The sequence below is a fragment of the Pseudophryne corroboree genome, chromosome 3, assembly GCF_028390025.1.
Source record: "Pseudophryne corroboree isolate aPseCor3 chromosome 3, aPseCor3.hap2, whole genome shotgun sequence".
Classification (NCBI taxonomy): domain Eukaryota; kingdom Metazoa; phylum Chordata; class Amphibia; order Anura; family Myobatrachidae; genus Pseudophryne; species Pseudophryne corroboree.
Genome location: NC_086446.1, coordinates 535644301 through 535662201, shown reverse-complemented (window position 1 = coordinate 535662201; position 17901 = coordinate 535644301). Strand labels below are relative to the sequence as shown.

Here is a 17901-nt window from a genome sequence, read left to right as displayed (position 1 = left end):
TGCATCTTTCCTCTATATGATTAGGAACATTGCGAACTCTAGTTTAATTAGAAGTAAACACAGACATGGATATTTAATCTATTTTTATTTATTTATATTATCTGAAAATGTAGATGTTTGGTGGCATTCCCCTTTATAAATGACGCCGTACTGTAAGGTTTACTAAACTTCTTTTTTATCCAACCAACAAAATGTCCGCCCGCTGCCAGTGGCCGGCGACGTGTATGCTGCTGTGCCTCTATTGGCTCACGCTCGCCCGTGGACGCGGTGATGTCATCGGGGCCTGTATCCGGCGGGAGCCACGGTCTGGAGCATGGGGTCTGGCGGGGCTTGAGAGCTTCTGCCAGTGGATGAGTAGCATGAGCTGGGCGGGGGGAAGACGAGGCCGCAGCCTCAGACAGACACCGGCAGGGAGAGACCGGAGGTGAGTGAGGCGGGGACTGGTGCTGTGGGAGCTGGGTGGCGGTGCAGGTAAGTGGGAGGCAGTTTAGTGACAGCAGCAGGCCGAGATTGCTATCTGTGTAGGGAGGCTGTGTCAGTAAGGACAGCTACTGGCAGCTGCAATCTCCACACGGGTCAGTCTTAAGCAGCCTGTGGTTTTCTGGCTGTTGTGGATCTGCAAGTACAAGCATGGCCTGACGGTTACTGGCTGGAGCTCGCTTCCCTACAGCTGGAGAGACGTATTAATATCTACACCTTCCTAGCATCTACAGATGTCACTAGGCCTCAGGTGGAAGGGTGCCTTTATCTAGTGTACATAGGCCTGTGTAATTCATGAGTGTCCTGGTTTGAAGGTATAGTATGGTAAGCCTAATTATACACCTTTCTATAGTAATCTGTAATGCATACAGTCGTACACACCTTAATAGTGTATCCAGTGGCAAGGTATTATTTGTGTAGCTTTATAAAAGTAGAGCACTTAGGTAATATGCAAGAATATAATGAAATAATAAGAAGCGAGTAACTGGGCCTGAAACATGGCGAGTGTAGCAAGCCCTAGAGCGCACTCGCTGCCTCCCAGTTGGGATTCTGACAGACGGGATTCCGCTGTCGGTATACTGACAACCGTCATCCCGTGTGCCAGTAACACATACTGATTCCGTCTGATGCAGGCAGGAATTTGGGGAAACTGACTAAGCAGTGCAAGGAATATCGGCCTTGCTGCTGCATTGAAGTGGGATGGAGGATATTCAGGAGGCAGTTCCATTATTCGATGCGGGAGATAATGAGAGAGTGTATGAGACTGTTGGCATTATGGTTGTCTAGTTTCCCTTCCGGAAACTAGATGCTTCCTTGGCATCATGGATGAGAGAGGATCTTATTACGGTGATTTTCCAAGGGTGGAAGCTATAGGATTGGGAGAGAAAGTCAAATACAGTACCCAGACAGTGGACATGAAGGGGGGAATGCAGTTATTTTCACTAGCCCTCGCTCCCATCTAAAATGACTGCCATTGTATTGTTTGTGCCACGAGATCCCATTTCTTATCGCATGTCACGCTAAACCTGTGCAACTATTGGGAGCACTGCCCAAACTGCAGTATGGGCGCTAATAGCCTAACTCTGCTTGCCATCTCAGGAGGATGCAAGCTGAAATAATGGGCACCGGGCACTCGCGTACAGCAGCACAAACATATATTAGGTAGCTCCTGGTCACTGTAGACTAAGGGGTATATTCAATTAGGGTTGAAAAGATGGCAGTTTTTGACTTTTTCGGGTCGGAAGGGGTTACGTCCTATTCAGTCTAGAGATGTGCTGCTGGCACTTTGTGTTTTGGTTCTAATTCCACTTTCGTGTTTTGGTTTTGGCTTGGTTTTGCCAAAACCACCCTTTCGTGTTTTGATTTTGGATCTGGATGATTTTTGAAAAAACATAAAAACAGCTAAAATCACAGAATTTGGGGGTAATTTTGCTCCTACGGTATTATTAACCTCAATAACATTCATTTCTAGTCTATTCTGAACACCTCATAATATTGTTTTTAGGCCAAAAAGTTGCACGGAGGTGGCTGTATGGCTAAGCTATGCGACACAAGTGTGCGGCACAAACACCTGGCCCATCTAGGAGTGGCACTGCAGTAGCAGACAGGATGGCAGATTTAAAAAATAGGCCCCAAACAGCACATGATGCAAAGAAGAAAAAGGTGCAAGATGGAATTGTCCTTGGGCTCTGCCATCCTCTGAAGCATATAGAGTGTTGCATTCCACCTCGTTACAACCTCTTGCTTCAGTTGATGGCAGGGCAGGTTCAGCAGTATTTGCTGGCGCTCCAGTCTTCGGCACGCAGTGGCAAAATGCCGAAAGTGGCCCGCAATTTTTCGGGCCACCGACAACATCTCCTGCACACCCCTGTCATTTTTCAAAAAATTCTGCACCACCAAATTAATTGTATGTGCAAAACATGGGACATGCTGGAATTTGCCCAGATGTAATGCACGCACAATATTGGTGGCGTTGTCCGATATCACAAATCCCCAGGAGAGCCCAATTGGGGTAAGCCATTCTGCGATGCTGTTCCTCAGTTTTCGTAAGAGGTTGTCAGCTGTGTGCCTCTTACGGAAAGCGGTGATACATAGCGTAGCCTGCCTAGGAACGAGTTAGTGTTTGCAAGATTCTGCTACTGGTACTTCTGCTGTTGTTGCTGCTGGAGGCCATACATCTATGCAGTGGACTGTTACAGTCATATAGTCCTTAGTCTGCCCTGTTCCGCTTGTCCACATGTCCGTGGTTAAGTGGACACTAGATGCAACCGCATTTTGTAGGACACTGATGACTCTTGATTTTTCTGACGTCTGTGTACATTCTCGGAGTCGCCTGCCTAGAGAAGTGGAACCTAGATGGGATTTGATACCTGGGACACTACCTCAAAAATTCTCTAAAAGTCCCACTGAACTAATGGCGGATACTGGACGCACGTCTAACACCAACATAGCTGTCAAGGCCTCAGTTATCCGCTTTGCAAAAGGATGACTGCTGTCATATTTCATCTTCCTCACAAAGGACTGTTGGACAGTCAATTGCTTACTGGAAGTAGTACAAGTGGTCTTCCGACTTCCCCTCTGGGATGACGATCGACTCCCAGCAGCAACAGCAGGCGTAGCACTCAAGGATCCTCCAGAGGAATACCGGTTAGGAGAGGACTCCTCAGTCTTGACAGTGACATGGCCTGCAGGACTACTGACGTTCCTGACTGAGGAGGAAGTTGACGTTGAGGGAGTTGGTGTTGTGGCTTGCAGGAGCTTGGGTACAGGAGGAAGAAGGGATTTAGGTGTCAGTGGACTGCTGACGCTCTTACCTAAAGTTTCACAACTTGACACTGACTTATGATGAATGCGCTGCAGGTGACGTATAAGGGAGGATGTTCCTAGGTGGTTAACATCCTTACCCTTACTTATTACAGATTGACAGAGGCAACAGATGGCTTTACACCTGTTGTCCGGATTTGTGGAGAAATAATTCCACACCGAAGAGGTGGCTTTTTTGGTAGCTTGCCCAGGCATCACAATGGGCTTCTTCATCCCACGGGCAACAGGTGTCTCCCCCGGTGCCTGACTTAAACAAACCACATCACCATCAGAATCCTCATCGTCAACTTCCTCCTCAGCGCCAGCAACACCCATATCCTCATCCTGGTGTACTTCAACAGTGACATCTTCAATTTCAATATCAGGAACTGGACTGTGGGTACTCCTTCCAACACTTGCAGGGGGTGTGCAAATGGTGGAAGGACCCACCTCTTCACATCCAGCGTTAGGAAGGTCAAGCATCGCAACCGCCGACACCCTTGGACTCTCCTTGGGAATTTGTGATACCATCTCAGAATGCACAGTTCTTTTCTGTGCTTTTTCCAGCTTAACTCTTTTTCTCTTACGTCCTAGAGGATGCTGGGAACTCCGTAAGGACCATGGGGTATAGACGGGCTCCGCAGGAGATAGGGCACCTAAAAAGAACTTTGACTATGGGTGTGCACTGGCTCCTCCCTCTATGCCCCTCCTCCAGATCCCAGTTAGATTCTGTGCCCAGAGGAGAAAGGGTACACTGCAGAGAGCTCTCCAGAGTTTTCTGTTTTAAAAGAATTTTGTTAGGTTTTTTATTTTCAGGGAGTCCTGTTGGCAACAGGCTCCCTGCAACGTGGGACTGAGGAGAGAGAAGCAGGGCTGGCTTTACGGTTGGGCTCTGTTTCTAGGCTACTGGACACCATTAGCTCCAGAGGGTGTCTGAACACAGGTCTCACCTGGGGTTCGTCCCGGAGCCGCGCCGCCGTCCTCCTCACAGATGCCGAAGATAGAAGCCGGGTGAGTATGAGAAGGCAGAAGACATCAGGCGGCAGAAGACATCAGATCTTCATGAGGTAAGGCGCGCAGCGGTAAGCTGCGCGCCATTGCTCCCACTATACACACACAGAGCAGCACTGAAGGGTGCAGGGCGCTGGGGGGGGGGGCGCGCCCTGGGCAGCAATATTCCTCACTTCTGGGCATGTTAAGATGGATTAGGCTGCGGAGGCAGTAAATCCAAGAATCCCCCCGCCATTTTAATAAAAAAAGCACTGGGACCAAAGCCCGCCGTCGGGTGGGCGGGGCTTGATCCTCAGCACTAACCAGCGCCATTTTCTCCACAGAAGCTGCATGCTGAACGCTGGCTACCTGGTCTCTCCCCTGCTGAACTTTTACAGGCTGGAAAAAAGAGGAGGGGGGCACATTGGCGACGCAGTGAGTGGGAATTGGAATATTATTATATAAAAAGCGCTATCTGGTCATATTTTTCCACAGTGTTATTAAGCGCTGGGTGTGTGCTGGCATACTCTCTCTCTGTCTCTCCTAAGGGCCTGGTTGGGGTTTTGTCCCCTTGTAGGTTAATCCCTGTGTGTGTGGGGTGTCGGTACGTGGTGTCGACATGTCTGAAGCGGAAGGCTTCTCCAAGGAGGAGGTGGAGCAAATGAGTGGTGTGTCCCCGTCGGTTGTGCCGACTCCGGAATGGATGGACATGTGGCATATGTTGAATGCAAGTGTGGCATCTTTACATAAAAGGCTTGATAAGGCTGAATTAGGGGGGACATCAGGGGGTCAATCCTCGGATTGGACCGACTCACAGGTCCCGTCGGCGTCTCAAAAGCGTCCCTTAACACAAGACACTACTACCGACACGGATTCTGATTCCAGTGTCGACTATGACGAAGTAAAATTGCACCCTAGGGTGACTAAAACCATTCAGTGTATGATTGTGGCAATAAGGGATGTGTTGCATATTGAGGATGAACCCTCGGGGGTACACATGTTTAAGGAAAAGAAACAGATTATTAATTTTCCCACATCTCATGAATTAAATGATTTTCTTTGGAAAAGCTTGGGAGACTCCGGAAAAGAGACCGCAGATCCCCAAAAGAATTTATATGGCATACCCCTTCCCTAAGCAGGACAGGGAGATTTGGGAATCACCCCCCACTGTGGACAAGGCCCTGACGCGCTTGGCTACCGTCTCCTGACACAGCGGCCCTTAAGGACCCTGCAGATCGCAGGCAAGAAACTACCTTAAAGTGTATTTATTCTCATACGGGTGCTGTGCTAAGACCGACAATTGCGTCGGCATGGGTGTGTAGCGCAATTGCAGCTTGGACAGATGAGCTGACAGATCAATTTGAAAATATGGATAAGGATACTATATTCTTAACTCTAGCCCATATTAAAGACGCAGTCTTATTTATGAGGGATGCTCAAAAGGACATTGGACTGCTAGCTTCTAGGGCCAATGCCATGTCTATCTCGGCGAGAAGATCCTTATGGACTCGCCAATGGACGGGTGATGCGGATTCCAAAAAACATATGGAAGTACTACCCTATAAGGGTGAGGTATTGTTTGGGGATGGGCTGACGGACCTGGTTTCCACAGCTACAGCAGGTAAATCAAATTTCTCTAACGTCCTAGTGGATGCTGGGGACTCCGTCAGGACCATGGGGATAGCGGCTCCGCAGGAGACAGGGCACAAAAGTAAAAGCTTTAGGATCAGGTGGTATGCACTGGCTCCTCCCCCTATGACCCTCCTCCAAGCCTCAGTTAGATTTTTGTGCCCGGCCGAGAAGGGTGCAATCTAGGTGGCTCTCCTAAAGAGCTGCTTAGAGTAAAAGTTTGTTAGGTTTTTTATTTTCAGTGAGTCCTGCTGGCAACAGGCTCACTGCTACGAGGGACTTAGGGGAGAGAAGTGAACTCACCTGCGTGCAGGATGGATTGGCTTCTTAGGCTACTGGACACCATTAGCTCCAGAGGGAGTCGGAACACAGGTCTCACCCTGGGGTTCGTCCCGGAGCCGCGCCGCCGACCCCCCTTGCAGATGCCGAAAAGTGAAGGTCCAGAAACGGCGGCAGAAGACTCTTCAGTCTTCATAAGGTAGCGCACAGCACTGCAGCTGTGCGCCATTGTTGTCAGCACACTTCATAGCAGCGGTCACTGAGGGTGCAGGGCGCTGGGGGGGGGCGCCCTGGGCAGCAATGATAGTACCTTATTCTGGCTAAAAATACATCACATATAGCCCCTGGGGGCTATATGGATGTATTTAACCCCTGCCAGGTCTCAGAAAAACGGGAGAAGAAGCCCGCCGAAAAGGGGGCGGGGCCTATTCTCCTCAGCACACAGCGCCATTTTCCCTCACAGAAATGCTGGTGGGAAGGCTCCCAGGCTCTCCCCTGCACTGCACTACAGAAACAGGGTTAAAACAGAGAGGGGGGGCACTGATTTGGCGATATGACTACATATATTAAAATGCTATAAGGGAAAAGCACTTATATAAAGGTTGTCCCTGTATAATTATAGCGTTTTTGGTGTGTGCTGGCAAACTCTCCCTCTGTCTCCCCAAAGGGCTAGTGGGTCCTGTCCTCTATCAGAGCATTCCCTGTGTGTGTGCTGTGTGTCGGTACGTGTGTGTCGACATGTATGAGGACGATGTTGGGAGGCGGAGCAAATTGCCTGTAATGGTGATGTCACTCTCTAGGGAGTCGACACCGGAATAGATGGCTTATTTAAGGAATTACGTGATAATGTCAACACGCTGCAAGTCGGTTGACGACATGAGACGGCCGGCAAACATATTAGTATCTGTCCAGGCGTCTAAAACACCGTCAGGGACGTTATAATGCCCATTTTACCTCAGTCGGTCGACACAGACACGGACACTGACTCCAGTGTCGACGGTGAAGAAACAAACGTATTTTCCTTTAGGGCCACACGTTACTTGTTAAGGGCAATGAAGGAGGTGTTACATATTTCTGATACTACAAGTACCACAAAAAAGGGTATTATGTGGGGTGTGGAAAAACTACCTATAGTTTTTCCTGAATCAGATAAATTAAATGAAGTGTGTGATGAGGCGCGGGGTTCCCCCGATAGAAAATTATTGGCGGTATACCCTTTCCCGCCAGAAGTTAGGGCACGTTGGGAAACACCCCTTAGGGTGGATAAGGCGCTCACACGCTTATCAAAACAAGTGGCGGTACCGTCTCCAGATACGGCCGCCCTCAAGGAGCCAGCTGATAGGAGGCTGGAAAATATCCTAAAAAGTATATACACACGTACTGGTGTTATACCGCGACCAGCGATCGCCTCAGCCTGGATGTGCAGCGCGCGGGTGGCTTGGTCGGACTCCCTGACTGAAAATATTGATACCCTTGACAGGGACAGTATTTTATTTACTATAGAGCATTTAAAGAATGCATTTCTATATATGCGAGATGCACAGAGGGATATTTGCACTCTGGCATCAAGAGTAAGTGCGATGTCCATATCTGACAAAAGATGTTTATGGACACGACAGTGGTCAGGTGATGCAGATTCCAAACGGCACAAAGATGTATTGCCGTATAAAGGGGAGGAGTTATTTGGGGTCGGTCCATCGGACCTGGTGGCCACGGCAACTGCTGGGAAATCCACCGTTTTTACCCTAAGTCACATCTATGCAGAAAAAGACACCGTCTTTTCAGCCTCAGTCCTTTCGTCCCCATAAGCATATCTGCCCAGGGATAGAGGAAAGGGAAGAAGACTGCAGCAGGCAGCCCATTCCCAGGAACAGAAGCCTTCCACCGCTTCTGCCAAGTTCTCAGCATGACGCTGGAGCCGTACAGGACCCCTGGATCCTACAAGTAGTATCCCAGGGGTACAGATTGGAAAGTCGAGACGTTTCCCCTCGCAGGTTCCTGAAGTCTGCTTTACCAACGTCTCCCTCCGACAGGGAGGCAGTATTGGAAACAATTCACAAGCTGTATTCCCAGCAGGTGATAATCAAAGTACCCCTCCTACAACAAGGAAAGGGGTATTATTCCACACTATATTGTGGTACTGAAACCAGGAGGCTCGGTGAGACCTATTCTAAATCTGAAATATTTGAACACTTAAAAAGGTTCAAATCAAGATGGAGTCACTCAGAGCAGTGATAGCGAACCAGGTAGAAGGGGACTATATGGTGTCCCGGGACATCAGGGATGCTTACCTCCATGTCCCAATTTGCCCTTCTCACCAAGGGTATCTCAGGTTCGTGGTACAGAACTGTCACTATCAGTTTCAGACGCTGCCGTTTGGATTGACCACGGCACTCCGGGTCTTTACCAAGGTAATGCCCGAAATGATGATTCTTCTTCGAAGAAAATGGACGACCTCCTGATAAGAGCAAGGTCCAGAGAACAGTTGGAGGTCGGAGTAGCACTATCTCAAGTAGTTCTACGACAGCACGGGTGGATTCTAAATATTCCAAAACCGCAGTTGTTTCCGACGACACGTCTGCTGTTCCTAGGGATGATTCTGGACACAGTCCAGAAAAAGGTGTTTCTCCCGGAGGAGAAAGCCAGGGAGTTATCCGAGCTAGTCAGGAACCTCCTAAAACCAGGAAAAGTGTCTGCATCATTGCACAAGAGTCCTGGGAAAAATGGTGGCTTATTACGAAGCGATTCCATTCGGCAGATTCCACGCAAGAACTTTTCAGTGGGATCTGCTGGACAAATGGTCCGGATCGCATCTTCAGATGCATCAGCGGATAACCCTATCTCCAAGGACAAGGGTGTCTCTCCTGAGGTGGTTACAGAGTGCTCATCTTCTAGAGGGCCGCAGATTCGGCATTCAGGATTGGATGCTGGTGACCACGGAGGCCAGCCTGAGAGGCTGGGGAGCAGTCACACAGGGAAAAAATTTCCAGGGAGTGTGATCAAGTCTGGAGACTTTTCTCCACATAAATATACTGGAGCTAAGGGCAATTTATAATGCTCTAAGCTTAGCAAGACCTCTGCTTCAAGGTCAGCCGGTATTGATCCAGTGGGACAACATCACGGCAGTCGCCCACGTAAACAGACAGAACGGCACAAGAAGCAGGAGGGCAATGGCAAAAACTGCATGGATTTTTCGCTGGGCGGAAAATCATGTGATAGCACTGTCAGCAGTGTTCATTCCGGGAGTGGACAACTGGGAAGCAGACTTCCTCAGCAGGCACGACCTCCACCCGGGAGAGTGGGGACTTCATCGGGAAGTTTTCCACATGATTGTGAACCGTTGGGAAAGACCAAAGGTGTACATGATGGCGTCCCGCCTGAACAAAAAACTGGACAGGTATTGCGCCAGGTCAAGAGACTTTCAGGCAATAGCTGTGGACGTTCTGGTAACACCGTGGGCGTACCAGTCGGTGTATGTGTTTCCTCCTCTGCTTCTCATACCCAAGGTATTGAGAATTATAAGACGTAGAGGAGTAAGACCTATACTCGTGGCTCCGGATTGGCCAAGAAGGACTTGGTACCCGGAACTTCAAGAGATACTCACAGAGGACTCATGACCTCTGCCGCTAAGAAGGGACTTGCTTCAGCACGTACCATGTCTGTTCCAAGACTTACCGCGGCTGCGTTTGACGGCATGGCGGTTGAACGCCGGATCCTAAGGGAAAAAGGCATTCCGGAAGAGGTCATTCCTACCCTGGTCAAAGCCAGGAAGGACGTGACCGCACAACATTATCACCACATGTGGCGAAAATATGTTGCATGGTGTGAGGCCAGGAAAGCTCCACGAAGAAATTTCAACTTGGTCGATTCCTGCATTTCCTGCAAACAGGAGTGTCTATGGGCCTCAGATTGGGGTCCATTAAGGTTCAAATTTCGGCCCTGTCGATTTTCTTCCAGAAAGAATTGGCTTCAGTTCCTGAAGTCCAGAAGTTTGTCAAGGGAGTACTGCATATACAACCCCCTTTTGTGCCTCCAGTGGCACTGTGGGATCTCAACGTAGTGCTGGGATTCCTCAAATCACATTGGTTTAAACCGCTCAAATCTGTGGATTTGAAATATCTCACATGGAAAGTGACCATGATGTTGGCCCTGGCCTCGGCCAGGCGAGTGTCAGCATTGGCGGCTTTGTCTCACAAAAGCCCATATCTGATTGTCCATTCGGACAGGGCAGAGCTGCGGACTCGTCCCCAGTTTCTCCCTAAGGTGGGGTCAGCGTTTCACCTGAACCAGCTTATTGTGGTACCTGCGGCTACTAGGGACTTGGAGGACTCCAAGTTGCTAGATGTTGTCAGGGCCCTGAAAATATCGGTTTCCAGGACGGCTGGAGTCAGGAAAACTGACTTGCTGTTATCCTGTAGGCACCCAAAAAACTGGGTGCTCTTGCTTCTAAGCAGACGATTGCTAGTTGGATGTGTAGTACAATTCAGCTTGCACATTCTGTGGCAGGCCTGCCACAGCCAAAATATGTAAATGCCCATTCCACAAGGAAGGTGGGCTCATCCTGGGCGGCTGCCCGAGGGGTCTCGGCATTACAACTCTGCCGAGCAGCTACGTGGTCGGGGGGAGAACACGTTTGTAAAATTCTACAAATTTGATACCCTGGCTAAAGAGGACCTGGAGTTCTCTCATTCGGTGCTGCAGAGTCATCCGCACTCTCCCGCCCGTTTGGGAGCTTTGGTATAATCCCCATGGTCCTGACGGAGTCCCCAGCATCCACTAGGACGTTAGAGAAAATAAGATTTTACTTACCGATAATTCTATTTCTCGTAGTCCGTAGTGGATGCTGGGCGCCCATCCCAAGTGCGGATTGTCTGCAATACTTGTACATAGTTATTGGTACAAAAAATCGGGTTATTATTGTTGTGAGCCATCTTTTCAGAGGCTCCGCTGTTATCATGCTGTTAACTGGGTTCAGATCACAGGTTGTACAGTGTGATTGGTGTTGCTGGTATGAGTCTTACCCGGGATTCAAAATCCTTCCTTATTGTGTACGCTCGTCCGGGCACAGTATCCTAACTGAGGCTTGGAGGAGGGTCATAGGGGGAGGAGCCAGTGCACACCACCTGATCCTAAAGCTTTTACTTTTTGTGCCCTGTCTCCTGCGGAGCCGCTATCCCCATGGTCCTGACGGAGTCCCCAGCATCCACTACGGACTACGAGAAATAGATTTATCGGTAAGTAAAATCTTATTTTTTTACCATATATTCCCCAACAGCAAAAGAAAGTAACACCCTATCAGATGCAGTCCTTTCGGTCGCACAAGTCCAGAAGAGGTCGGGGATCCTCTTTCCTCGCCAGAGGTAAGGGCAGAGGCAATAGAGCACCTGCTTCGGCAGGTGCCCAGGACCAAAAGTCCTCCCCGGCTGCTCCAAAACCCACAGCATGACGCTGGGGCTCCCCTGAGGGAGTCCGCACCGGTGGGGGCACGTCTTCGACTTTTCAGTCAGGCCTGGGTCAGATCAGACCTGAATCCCTGGGTGTTGGAAATAGTTTCCCAGGGGTACAAACTGGAATTCGAGGAGGTGCCCCCGCGACGATTTTTCAAATCGGCCCTACCAGCTTCCACATCGGAAAGGGATGTAGTGTTAGCTGCAATTCAAACGCTGTGTATACAGCAAGTGATAATCAAGGTTCCCCTGCACCAGCAGGGAAGAGGTTACTACTCAACCCTATTTGTGGTCCCGAAACCGGACGGTTCGGTCAGACCTATTTTGAATCTGAAATCCCTAAACCTGTACATAAAAAGATTCAAATTCAAAATGGAATCACTCAGAGCGATAATAGCCAACATGGAGGAGGGGGAGTTTATGGTGTCTCTGGACATAAAGGATGCGTACCTTCATGTCCCCATATATGCCCCCCATTAGGAATACCTGAGATTCGCTGTACAGGATTGTCATTACCAATTTCAGACGTTGCCGTTTGGACTTTCCACGGCCCCGAGGATTTTCACCAAGATAATGGCTGAAATGATGGTGGTCCTGCGCAAGCATGGAGTCACAATTATCCCATACTTGGACGATCTCCTGATAAAAGCGAGATCAAGGGAGAAATTGCTGAGCAGTGTGGCGCTCTCTCTGAGAGTGCTCCAGCAACACGGTTGGATTCTAAATCTACCGAAGTCACAGTTGATTCCGACAGCTCGACTACCGTTCCTAGGTATGATACTGGATACGGAACAAATGAAGGTCTTCCTCCCAATAGAGAAAGCCCAGGACATCCAGAACATGGTCAGAGACCTGCTAAAACCGAAAAGGGTGTCAGTTCACCAATGCACTCGAGTTCTGGGAAAAATGGTGGCGGCCTACGAGGCCATTCCCTTCGGAAGGACCTTCTGGACAAGTGGTCCGGGTCCCATCTGCACTTACATCGGAAAATAACTCTGTCCCCAGGGGCCAGAGTGTCTCTCCTGTGGTGGTTGCAAAGTGCTCACCTGCTGGAGGGTCGCTGGTTCGGAATTCAGGACTGGATCCTGGTTACCACGGACGCGAGCCTCCCAGGATGGGGAGCGGTCACACAGGGAAAAAACTTTCAGGGACTTTGGTCAGACCAGGAGTCCTGTCTACACATCAATGTGTTGGAACTCAGGGCCTTCGACAAGCGGAGAGTCGTCTTCGAAACCTACCAGTTCTGATTCAATCAGACAATGTCACAGCAGTGGCTCATGTGAACCGCCAAGGCGGGACAAGAAGCAGAGTCGCGATGGCTGAAGCCACCAGGATTCTTCGCTGGGTGGAAAATCATGTAAGCGCTCTGTCGGCTGTCTTCATTCCGGGAGTGGACAACTGGGAAGCAGACTTCCTCAGCAGACACGATCTCCATCCAGGAGAGTGGGGACTTCATCAAGAAGTCTTTGCAGACATAACACGTCTTTGGGGAACTCCTCAAATAGACATGATGGCGTGACTCCTCAACAAAAAGCTTCGGAGGTATTGTGCCAGGTCTCGGGACCCTCAGGCAGTGGCAGTAGATGCTCTGATAACACCGTGGGTGTTCAAATCGGTCTACGTGTTCCCTCCTCTTCCTCTCATCACAAAAGTGTTGAAGATCATAAGGCAAAGAAGAGTACAGACGATACTCTGTGTGCCAGACTGGCCTCGAAGGGCCTGGTACTCAGATCTTCAAGAGATGCTCACAGGAGATCCCTGGCCTCTTCCTCTGAGGGAAGACCTGTTGCCACAGGGGCCCTGTGTATTTCAGGACTTACCGCGGTTACGTTTGACGGCATGGCGGTTGAACGCCGGATCCTAGCGAAAAAGGGGATTCCGGAAGAGGTCATCCCTACTTTAATAAAGGCTAGGAAGGAGGTGACGGTTAAGCATTATCACCGTATATGGCGAAAGTATGTGTCTTGGTGTGAGACCAAGAATGCACCTACGGAAGATTTTCATCTGGGTCGTTTTCTCCACTTCCTACAGACAGGAGTGGATATGGGCCTGAAATTAGGCTCTGTTAAGGTTCAGATTTCGTCCCTCTCGATTTTCTTTCAGAAGGAATTGGCTTCTCTTCCAGAAGTCCAGACGTTTGTAAAGGTAGTGCTACACATCCAGCCTCCTTTTGTGCCTCCAGTGGCACCGTGGGACCTCAACGTGGTGTTGTAGTTCCTAAAATCACACTGGTTTGAACCGCTTAACAAGGTTGAGTTGAAATTTCTTACTTGGAAGGTGGTCATGTTGTTGGCCTTGGCATCGGCAAGGCGAGTATCAGAATTGGCGGCTTTGTCACACAAAAGCCCCTACTTGATTATTCATGTGGATCGAGCTGAATTGAGGACACGTCCGCAATTTTTGCCTAAGGTGGTTTCTTCATTCCATGTGAATCAACCTATTGTGGTGCCTGTGGCTACAAGTGACCTGAAGGATTCCAGATCCATGGACGTAGTCAGGGCCTTAAAGATTTATGTAGCCAGGACGGCTAGAATTAGGAAAACAGAGGCTCTGTTTGTCCTGTATGCGGCCAATAAGATTGGCGCACCTGTTTCGAAGCAGACTATTGCTCGCTGGATCTGTAATACGATTCAGCAGGCTCACTCTACGGCTGGATTGCCGGTACCGAATTCGGTTAAGGCCCACTCCACCAGGAAGGTGGGCTCTTCTTGGGCGGCTGCCAGAGGCGTCTCGGCATTACAACTTTGCCGAGCGGCGACTTGGTCGGGGTCAAACACTTTTGCTAAATTCTACAAGTTTGATACCCTGGCTGATGAGGACCTAGCGTTTGCTCAGTCGGTGCTGCAGAGTCATACGCACTCTCCCGCCCGATTGGATGCTTTGGTATAAACCCCATGGTCCTTACGGAGTCCCCAGCATCCTCTAGGACGTAAGAGAAAATAAGATTTTAAACCTACCGGTAAATCTATTTCTCCTAGTCCGTAGAGGATGCTGGGCGCCTGTCCCAGTGCGGAAACTCTGCAAGACTTGTATATAGTTATTGCTTACATAAGGGTTCTGTTACAGTTTGAATCGGTCTTGGACCGTTACTGTTATTGTTCATACGGTTAACTGGTTATGTATGATCCAGGTTACATGGTATGATTGGTGTGGGCTGGTCATACGGTTAACTGGTTATGTATGATCCAGGTTACATGGTATGATTGGTGTGGGCTGGTATGAATCTTGCCCTTGGATTTCTAAATCCTGCCTTGTATTGTCCATCTCCTCTGGGCACAGTTCTCTAACTGAGGTCTGGAGGAGGGGCATAGAGGGAGGAGCCAGTGCACACCCATAGTCAAAGTTCTTTTTAGGTGCCCTATCTCCTGCGTAGCCCGTCTATACCCCATGGTCCTTACGGAGTCCCCAGCATCCTCTACGGACTAGGAGAAATAGAGTTACCGGTAGGTTTAAAATCTTATTTTCTCTGACGTCCTAGTGGATGCTGGGGATTCCGTAAGGACCATGGGGAATAGACGGGCTCCGCAGGAGACTGGGCACTCTAAAGAAAGATTTAGGACTATCTGGTGTGCACTGGCTCCTCCCCCTATGACCCTCCTCCAAGCCTCAGTTAGATTTCTGTGCCCGGCTGAGCTGGATGCACACTAGGGGCTCTCCTGAGCTCCTAGGAAGAAAGTGTTTGTTAGGTTTTTTATTTTCAGTGAGACCTGCTGGCAACAGGCTCACTGCATCGAGGGACTAAGGGGAGAAGAAGCGAACCTACCTAAGTGGTGGTAGCTTGGGCTTCTTAGGCTACTGGACACCATTAGCTCCAGAGGGATCGAACACAAGACCCGACCTCGTCGTCCGTTCCCGGAGCCGCGCCGCCGTCCCCCTTACAGAGCCAGAAGCAAGAAGGTGGTCCGGAAAATCGGCGGCTGAAGACTTCTGTCTTCTCCAAGGTAGCGCACAGCACTGCAGCTGTGCGCCATTGCTCCTCATGCACACCACACACTGCGGTCACTGATGGGTGCAGGGCGCTGGGGGGGGGGGGCGCCCTGAGCAGCAATACTGACACCTTGGCTGGCAAACTGGCACCATATATAGCCCCAGAGGCTATATAGGTGCTTTTTAACCCCTGCCAGAATCCATAAAAATGCGGGAGAAAGTCAGCGAAAAAGGGGCGGAGCTATCTCCTTCAGCACACTGGCGCCATTTTTCCCTCACAGCTCCGTTGGAGGGAAGCTCCCTGGCTCTCCCCTGCAGTCAATACACTACAGAAAGGGTTAAAAAGAGAGGGGGGGCACAATTTAGGCGCAGTATACAATATATATAGGCAGCTATAAGGGAAAACACTCTTTATATGTGATATCCCTGTGATATATAGCGCCCTGGTGTGTGCTGGCATACTCTCCCTCTGTCTCCCCAAAGGGCTTTGTGGGGTCCTGTCCTCTGTCAGAGCATTCCCTGTGTGTGTGCTGTGTGTCGGTACGGCTGTGTCGACATGTATGAGGAGGATAATGATGTGGAGGCGGGGCGAATGCCTGTAAATGTGATGTCACCCTCTGCGGGATCGACACCGGTGTGGTTGGACTTATGGAAGGATTACGTGGAAGTGTCAACTCCTTACACAAAAGGTCGACGACACAGAACAGCCGGCTACTCAGCTTGTGCCTGTTCCAGCGTCTCAAATGTCATGGGGGGCTCTAAAAACGCCCGCTACCTCAGATGGCAGAAACAGATGTCGACACGGATACCGACTCCAGTGTCGACGACGACGAGACTAAGTGTACCCTCCAAATAGGTCCACCCGTTACATGATTGAGGCAATGAAAAATGTATTACACATTTATGATAATACCCCAGGTACCACATAAAAGGGTATTATGTTTGGTGAGAGAAAACTACCAGTAGTTTTTCCTGCATCTGAGAAATTTAAATGAGGTGTGTGAGGAAGCGTGGTCTTCCCCCGGTAAGAAATTGATAATTTCTAAACGGTTATTGACAGCGTACCCTTTCCCGCCAGAGGATAGGTCACGTTGGGAAACACCCCATAGGGTAGATACAGCGCTTACACGCTTATCAGAAAAGGTGGCACTACCGTCTCCGGATACGGCCGCCCTGAAGGAACCTGCTGAGATAAAAAGCAGGGGGTTACCCTGAAAGATATAGTCACACACTCGGGCATTATATTGCGACCAGCCATTGCTTCGGCATGGATGTGCAGCGCTCCCGCTGCGTGGTCAGATTCCCTGTCGGAAAATAACTGTGGATAGGGACAATATTTTGCTGACAATAGAGCATATAAAAGATGTGGTCTTATACATGCGTGATGCACAGAGGGATATTTGCCGGCTGGCATAAAAAATAAGCGCTAGGTCCATTGCCGCCAGACGGGGGTTATGGACTCGGCAATGGTCAGGCGATGCCGACTCGAATCGGCACATGGAAGTTTTGCCCTATAAGGGGGTAAAACTGTTTGGGGATGGTCTTTCAGACCTCGTTTCCACAGCTACTGCTGGGAAATCGACTTTTTTGCCACAGGCTACCCCACAACAAAAGAAAGCACCGTATCATCAAGTACAGTCCTTTCGGCCCCAGAAAAGCAAGAGGGCTAGAGGCTCATCCTTTCTGCCGAGAGGCAAAGGTAGAGGAAAAAGCTGCAGCACACAGCTAGTTCCCAAGAGCAGAAGTCCTCCCTGCGTCCGGTAAGTCCACAGCATGACGCTGGGGCTGCTTAGGCGGACCCGGGTACGGTGGGGTCCCGTCTCAGAAATTTCAGCGCCCAGTGGGCTCTCTCACATGGATCCCTGGGTCCTTCAAGTAGTATCTCAGGGGTACAGGCTGGAGTTCGAGACGTTCTTCCCCCCGCCGTTTCCTAAAATTTGCCTTACCGGCACCTCCCTCTACCAGGGAGGCGGTGTTGGTGGCTATTCAACACTATAATCACAACAAGTGGTACCGAAACAGAACGGTTCGGTGAGACCCATCTTAAAATTAAAATACTTGAACTTTTATATCAGAAGATTCAAGTTCAAGATGGAATCGCTCAGGGCGGTTATTACGAGCCTGGACGAGGGGGATTACAGGGTCTCCCTGGACATCAAGGATGCGTACCTGCATGTCCCATTTTACCCTCCTCACCAGGAGTACCTCAGATGTGTGGTACAGGACTGTCACTATCAGTTCCAGACGCTGCCGTTGGAGTTGTCCACGGCACCGAAGGTCTTCACCAAGGTAATGGCCGAAATGATGATACTCCTTCGCAAGAAGGAAGTTTTTATTATCCCGTACT

General features: G+C 49.8%; 1 protein-coding gene across 5 annotated transcripts in view; it reads left to right on the top strand.

Annotated features, from left to right (window-relative positions):
* Positions 1-264: 264 nt before the first annotated feature.
* The window catches only part of VCF1 (VCP nuclear cofactor family member 1), a 73121-nt gene continuing 55484 nt past the window's right edge, over positions 265-17901 (top strand). For 4 of the 5 annotated variants that reach the window (XM_063961162.1, XM_063961165.1, XM_063961164.1 and 1 more), the window contains exon 1: positions 265-424. The gene's annotated coding sequence lies outside the window, so the exon portion shown is untranslated. Of the gene's footprint in view, positions 425-608; positions 805-17901 lie in introns of those variants that run through there. The other variant, XM_063961166.1, reaches the window with a different exon arrangement.